Source organism: Euprymna scolopes, chromosome 14, assembly GCF_053919585.1.
Source record: "Euprymna scolopes isolate OS-2025 chromosome 14, ASM5391958v1, whole genome shotgun sequence".
NCBI classification, from domain to species: Eukaryota; Metazoa; Mollusca; class Cephalopoda; order Sepiida; family Sepiolidae; genus Euprymna; species Euprymna scolopes.
The window spans coordinates 55,349,187-55,357,492 of NC_136495.1; positions in this window are offsets into that span (position 1 = coordinate 55,349,187).

An 8,306-nucleotide genomic window follows, 5' to 3' on the forward strand; every position below is an offset into this window, starting at 1 on the left:
TATTCTGGTAACTGTTCCATGCATGGACGACAATCTTCTTTTTACTAGATGGCACTGATAACACTTGGAGGAATGGCGGTGGTGTGTGATGTGTTTCACAAGTTGCATAGACATTTAGGGCTTGAAGATCGATTGTGCGTCTTGATTGGCTGTTTTTCTTTGTGCAGGTCACCATTCCATGACACTAGATGATAGGTTCAATAGCTCCCAATTGCACGTCTTGGTCAGGATTTTTTTTACTTCCTCCCACAAATGCATAGGAACCGGTACAGGTGTATTATGAGCTACAGGCTTGGTGTCTGGGTCCACCATTAGCTTTAGTGGTGGATAGTCTATTATAGGTAATGTTTGCTGTTCACATGTGTTAAATATGCTGGCGCCATAGAGATCAAGAAGAAACTGCTGAAGCTTGTTATGATTTAATTTGTTGTTAAGAGTTATCCCCCTTGGGATTGACATTCATAATAAAAGCGCCCTCTGTTTCATTTTCCCGCTCGATCCTTTCAAGAGCGTACGTGTATTTTACAGTTAATAAAACCTTTCTAAAAGGCAATTCTTTACTTACTGATACTATTCACTTCAATTTTATTAACTGTAAAAAAAAAAAATTAAAAAAAATAAATAAATAAATAATGGATCGAATCTTACGTCCCGACAGATTCGAGGTGGAACCTACATGCCCTAATTCCGAAAAATCCTATAGGCATTGGAAATTAACCCTCCAGAATTATATCCGCTCACATAATAACGGATTAATCGAAAACACTTCAGATAATTTCTTTGCCTTGATCAATTGTATTTCAGCCTCTGTTTTCGATTTAATAAGCGATAAAACCGACTACGATAGTGCATTAAGAACATTGGACGCCGCTTATTTAAAACCTGAAAATATTGTTTATAATAGATATCGATTGATGACGACGAAGCAACAAACAACACAAAATATAGATGCCTTCATACTACAATTGGAAATGCTTGCCAAAACATGTAACTTCGAAGCGGTTTCTGCTGAAGAAAACAAAAATCAATACATTCGGGAAGCTTTCATCGGCGGAATTTCTTCTTCGTCCATCCGACAACGACTGTTAGAAAAACCCATCCTGACTTTACAAGACACATATGCCACGGCCAGATCTCTTGAACAAGCAGAAAAGCATTCGATAAGCTACGCAAATAACTTTACTGTAGCAGCTACAAATAATCCTTCGGGCTACAATCGTATAGCTGTGACTAAAGAAAATATGCATCCAAAAGGGGTTTGTTTTTTCTGTGGAAAATCACGTCATCCTCGATATTTATGTCCTGCACGAAACGCCGAGTGTAAAAAATGCAAAAAAAATGGTCATTGGGCTAAAGTGTGTAAATCTTCTATTTCTAACACTCATACTGCTGTTCTTTATGACGACTCTGACTACCCCTCAGAGAAGCTATCCTGACTAGGAACTAACTCCAAAGATGTCACATTCACTCAATGCCAAATTAACGGGCACTTCGTGAACGCTATGGTGGACTCCGGCAGTGTAAAAACATTCATTAATGAAAATACTGCTAAAAAACTTAAACTCTTCACAATACCTAAAAACAAAACTATAGCTCTGGCTGCTTCCGATCAACATGCTAAAATAACTGGCGAAGCTGTCGTAGATTTAATACTGAAAGATAAAACCCATTCTGGAATAACAATTGAAATCATTGAAAACCTTTTCATTGATTTAATAATCGGAAAAGATATTTTAAAAAAATATAAAAAAGTAACACTTAAATTCGACGGTCCTAGAGACAAACTTATAATTGGAGCTATAAACACGAATAATTTTTTTCCTACCATAAACGTTCCACCCGCTCCTCTCTTTTCTAATCTTTCTCCTCATACTACTCCTATTGCGACAAAATCCCGACGTTACACTTTTGCCGCCAACAAATTCATAAAAGAAGAGACTGCTAGAATGTTGAAAGAAGGCATAATTGAACCTTCGATATCTCCGTGGCGAGCGCAGGTTCTTGTAACTTCGAATGAGAATCATAAGAAAAGAATGGTAGTCGACTACAGCGATACCATCAATAGATTCACGGAACTAGACGCTTACCCAATGCCTAATATCAATAAGATGGTAGACGACATCGCTCGATATAACATCTTCTCTACTCTCGACCTAAAATCTGCTTATCACCAAATACCTATAAATCATGCTGATCGTAAATTCACTGCGTTTGAAGTAAGTGGCAAACTTTTTCAATTTACTCGTCTTCCTTTTGGCGTCACCAATGGAGTAAGTGCTTTCCAGAGGAGCATAGACTATATTATAGAAAAAGAAAATCTAACCGATACCTTTGTGTATGTTGATAACGTAACTATATGTGGGAAAAATCAAGAAGAACACGATTACAATCTTCAAAAATTCTACAAAATTGCTAAACAATATAACATCACTTTAAATGAAAATAAAAGCATAATTTCTTCTAGTTCTATTACTCTACTCGGCTACACCATAGAAAATAATCAAATAGCTCCCGATTATCAAAGACTAAAACCATTACTCGAAATGCCACCTCCGCTGAATCTTAAATCTCAAAAAAGAATAGTTGGAATGTTTTCCTATTACTGCAAATTCATTAAAAAATTTTCTGATAAAATTTTATTACTAAATCAAAACAAAGAATTTCCACTACCTCCATCTGTATTAAAATCTTTTCAAACATTGAAAAATGATCTAAAAGATGCCACTTTAATAACGGTAGATCCAAATAAAGAATTTGAAGTAGAAACGGACGCTAGTAACTATTGCATTGCTGCAACACTAAATCAAGAAGGTCGTCCTATTGCATTTTTTTCAAGAACTCTCAATACTAACGAAATTAAGCACCATGCCGTAGAAAAAGAGGCAGCCGCTATTGTAGAAGTTCTCCGTAAGTGGCGACATTTTCTACTCGGCAGGCACTTTAAAGTCATCACAGATCAGAAGAGCATCAGCTTCATATTCGACAATAAAAGAAAATCTAAAATTAAGAATGACAAAATATGTCGTTGGCGTATAGAATTATCCCAATACAATTTCACTATAGTTTATCGACCTGGACCTGAAAATATTGCTGCTGACACATTCTCTCGCATCTCTGCTCTTACTTACAATCTACAAGATCTTCGTGATTTACATAAACAATTATGTCATCCTGGTGTTTCAAGATTAAGCCATTTTATAAGAACGAGGAACCTCCCTTTTACTTTGGATCAAATTAAGAATATTACTGACTCTTGCTCATCCTGTCAATTACTGAAACCCAAATTCGCCAATACCAATGGAGGGACTCTCATTCAAGCCATATTACCTTTTCAACGATTAAATCTTGATTTTAAAGGCCCTCTACCTACTTCTATACATGGCAACAAATATCTACTTACTCTAATTGATGAGTATTCCCGTTTTCCTTTCGCTTTTCCTTGCAGAGATATGACAAGCAAAACCATTATCCACTGTCTAAACAAACTCTTTTCAATTTTTGGTTTGCCTGACATGATACATACTGACCGTGCTTCTGATTTCTTAGCAAGAGAAATAAAGGATTTTTTACACAAAAAAGGAATTGCTACTTCTAAAACAAGTAGGTATCATCCTGAAGGTAATGGACAGATTGAAAAACTCAACGGTACCTTATGGAAGGCCATTCAAACAACATTACATTCTAATCAAATGAAACTACCTTATTGGGAAGACATACTACCGGACGCACTTCATTCAATTAGATCATTACTTTGTACTGCCACTAATATGACTCCCCATGATAGACTTTTTAAATATAGTCGTAAATCTGCTTCCGGAATTTCAATTCCTTCTTGGGTTAAACCAGGCCCAATATATATTAGAAACCACACTAAAACAAGTAAACATGACCCTCCTGTAACGCCTGCCACCCTAATAGATGTCAACCCCCACTACGCTTATGTTCAACTACCTTCTGGTACTGAAACCACTGTCAACGTTCGAGACTTAGCTCCAAACTCATCAAATGAAGAAAACTCTAATAATAATCCTACTACTTCAGAGACTTTATTTGAACCTTCTACTAATGAAAACATTGGTCATGAGGAAGACAAAAATCAATCGTCTGATCTTGAAGAAAATCAGATTTCACTAAAAAATAATACTGAAAATCAGCATTCCTGCCAATCTGTGCGGAGGTCGTCCCGAGTTCGACAATTCCCTAGTAAATATAAGGATTTTGTGACTAAATACTGAAAAAACTGCAGTTTGGGTTCATATGTTATTTGTAAATAAAATGATTCTTATGTGATTGTAAAAAAAAAAAAAAAAAAAAAAAAAATTTGTCTATAATTAATTACCCCTTACTTGAATACTTTAGGACGGGGAAAATGTTATGATTTAATTTGTTGTTAAGAGTTATCCCCCTTGGGATTGACATTCATAATAAAAGCGCCCTCTGTTTCATTTTCCCGCTCGATCCTTTCAAGAGCGTACGTGTATTTTACAGTTAATAAAACCTTTCTAAAAGGCAATTCTTTACTTACTGATACTATTCACTTCAATTTTCACACAATTTTCTTCTGTTGCTGTGTATGGGAGTGCCATTAGTGTGTAGGAGGTGGAAGACGACACATTGGATATCCACAAGTTGCCTTGTCTGTCTCACCTATGGTGATAGCATTTTGACTGTGCATGTCATGTGTAATAGGAAAATCAGGAGCAATCAAGCCAAGATCTGCACAAGCTTCTCCGCTTAAGAATAGTTTATCTGACAATGAGGTGATATACGTCATTTGTCTCATTTTGACCAGTTGTCCATGTCGATTTCTGCTAGAGAGGTGCAGTAAAATGAATCCTAATATTTTGATGCTGCTGTTAGTAGCCATATGCTTGCAGATCGTTACTGGAATTAGGTCCAATTCAAGTAGCCAAAGGCGGTGAACCAGTTTGAGACCAGAAAGGCAACTTTGACAGCTGGTGTTGGCCATGGCTAGCATACTAATGACCACAGAATGTGCAAATAAGTCAATGCCCAGAGCTGTGTGATCTCCAGGAAGAGCCTCTACTGTTAGATTTAGGAATGGTTGAGGTTTGGAGTTCTGCTTGATCCAAGTGCTGGAAAGACTGTCATATATGTGGTGATCGAGTCGTACGCTGGTCTGTTGCTCTCTGTGGATTTTACTTTTAGATGAGTCATCATTGACATTACATAGAGAGTTAAAAACAGTATTCACTTTCATGAACTTTTGGGCTGTGTTGGTTGAGTAAACTTAGGGGCACCTCTTTACTGTGGTACATGTTTTCAAAGTCGTTGTCTCGATGACAGTGTTCCCATTTGTGTCCTAAGGCTATGCATTGAGTTCTGCAGATATGTACGGGCTTTTTGTGCCATGACCGCATTTACCACAGTAGGAACATGGTCCTTGTTTGTCTTAATCGAGTTGGTGCTTAGTTCTCTGGTATGATGACCGTGCAGTTTCCACTGAATAGGTATTTAACACTTTTGAAGCAGATTGCTAAACGGCCTCTTTAGCTTCAATAAATTGAAACACTCCTTCTGATGACATGTCCTAGTTAGTATTTCCCAGAAGGTCTAGTTGAATATCAGGATCATAATCCCTCAGCTCAGCATGTCGAGCATGATAACGTCAGTGTAGTTGACGTTGTGGTTACAGCTGGGGCATGTGATCACAAATTTACATATATCCGCCTGTCCTCGAAGATGAGCATCAAAGTGGCATACCGGTTTATCATGATCTTGCTGCATGTTGTGCAGTGCAACTCATGTAACCATTGGGTTTTCTTCTTGGACAGCTAGCTTCTGGATGTCACACATTATCTCATCCATGAGTTTATCTGATTTTCCCACCTGATATGCGAGTGACATCCCTACGTAGTAGCTCATCACAGCATTCCAATAGTTGGATCACTTCTTCGCGTCCAGATATCTTTGTGGATGCCACATAATCGGCCCAGGGTGATTGAAAGTAGGCCCACTCTTTGATAGTACCAGTCACGGTTATGGTTGGCCATTTAACCTTCTCAACTGTAGCCGCATGAGTAGAGGCACCAACAGTGTGTATGGCACCATGGGTTGTCAGGAGTGCTGCCACAATAGCTGCGTCAAGGTCTGATATAATGTAGTTGCATGCAGGGAAGGGCACTGTACAGCAGGCATAGTAGCTCAATTGGAATTCGGTTGTCTTGTTCATAGATAAGGCTGTACTCTATTTGCTGCTTTGGTTTTCTCCCCTGTGGCCTATATATAAATTCGTATTCCTGTCTGTATTTTGTTTTTATGTTTGTTCACAATTTGATTAATATATACAAAATTAGATAAGGTTGTACTCTATTTGTCCAGCAGTTGTTTATTGTCTACTAACAATGAACAAGATCTGAAAGACAAAACAGAATTACACAATAATAATCCTCTAAAAAGGTTCATTATTTTCCTATTTCATTTATTTCTATATTTATTTCTATATATAGTATAATTTTTGCAAAATATTCGCTCAAGAGTTAACCTCATTTGCATATTACATTAAGGAAAATCGATTTTACTAAATAGCTGTATGTTAGTTACCATTTATAGCAAGAGAATTGTTTTAAGTGTTCTAATTAAGATTGTTATTAAAAGTTGATTTATATTGATAATATATTTTATTTAATTTGAATTATTATTACCGATATCGATTTTTTTAGAAACTGGTTTTGAGTTATTTTCTCTAGGCACCACCTGTTGTCTTCTATATATATAAAAGCGAAAATGGTGTATGTATGTTTGTATGTATGTATGTGTGTTTGTGTGTCCGCTAAAAACTTTTGACAGACAGAACAAAAATTCACAAACTCGGTATCATATTGAAGCTCCATCCTTCGCTCGAAAAATATCGAAAAATTGGACAATTTTCGACAGGGGTGGGGGTCAACAAAAGCGGTCCTCTCGTGACGACGACAAGTTCTACACATGCGTCAGATGACATGATGACCTGATTTACTTTTAATAGTCGAAAAACTGACTAAATTTCATGTACGTCGCGTTTAGCTGAGTTGATTAGCGCGTTGGTTCATTATCTAAATGTCTTGGGTTCGAATTGTGGTGTGAGATGTCTTTTTTCTGTTTTCGATTTTTTAAATTTAAATATTGAACCAGTGTTATTTAAGCCATTTTTCACGTAACGATCGTTTTTCTGGCTTTTTTTTTACTTTGCTTATCCACCCCCGACCACTCACCCAAAAACACCCAGTTACCCACCGATTTTTTAAATTTTAATATCGAAACAGGCTTATTTAAGTCATTTTTCACGTGTTCGTTTTTCTGTTTTCATCGTTCGTTTGCCTTATGTTAGTTTTTTTGTGTTTTTTTTCGATGTTTTGATTAACCCCCTCCCCGCTTAAGTTTTAACGTTGTTTTCTTTTTTTACTTCGCTTATAACAAACAAACCTGGTCATTGATGTCGTCGTAACGCTCGACGACTTCCATGCATGCACCTGTCAATTTGGTTCTTACTTAAATAAATTCAAACATCTTTCAGTAACTCATTCTGGTTAGCCGATTTTATTTTCCAACTTCGCCTCAGGGCTTCAGGCTCGATCCTACCAACTTTTACCCCCCCCCTGGTTTCTTTTTTATTTAACACCACACACACCTCCAAACACCCGGGCAACGCCGGGTACCCCCGCTAGTCTATTATATAAATCTCAAACGTGGGTTTGTGTGTGTCTGCTATTAACTTTCGTCAGCCGGATCAGACCGGGTCGAAATTGGTACCATCTGAAAGACCAATCCCTCAGGCGCATAATATCTGAAAATTAGAAAAATTGATCAATGCGGTGATGGTCAACTGGACCATTTCTTGCAAGGAGGTTCAGTTTTCGCAGCACCATTTTTGCAAGCCACGTACACGTTTATGCTTATAAACGTTATTTTTTCAGGGTTATGACATCATAAGCCATCGTGATCCGGTTGGCAAAAGCGTTTGCCACTTACCTTTTTCCCTTCTTTCCCTCTTCGTGTTTCAGGTTCGAGCCTGCCTACCATAGCTAATTTTTTTTTTTTGGCAGTTGCACGAGCATTAGCTTTTATTTTGGTTGAAACAAAAGTTGTTTTGATTAATTATTTGGGGGGGGGGGTCTATGTTGTCACCTACTTCTTCCGTTCTTTTCTGAGGGTTGCTCAATATCCTTAGTATAGGAGCTCTGTCTAAACAGAATTTCATGCCACTTGTCAATGCTGGGTATCCATGCTAGTAATTGCAATTTTAAAGATATATATTACTAAAATAGTAACTGGGATGTACCAACATTTTGTTTTGTGGAAGTGAT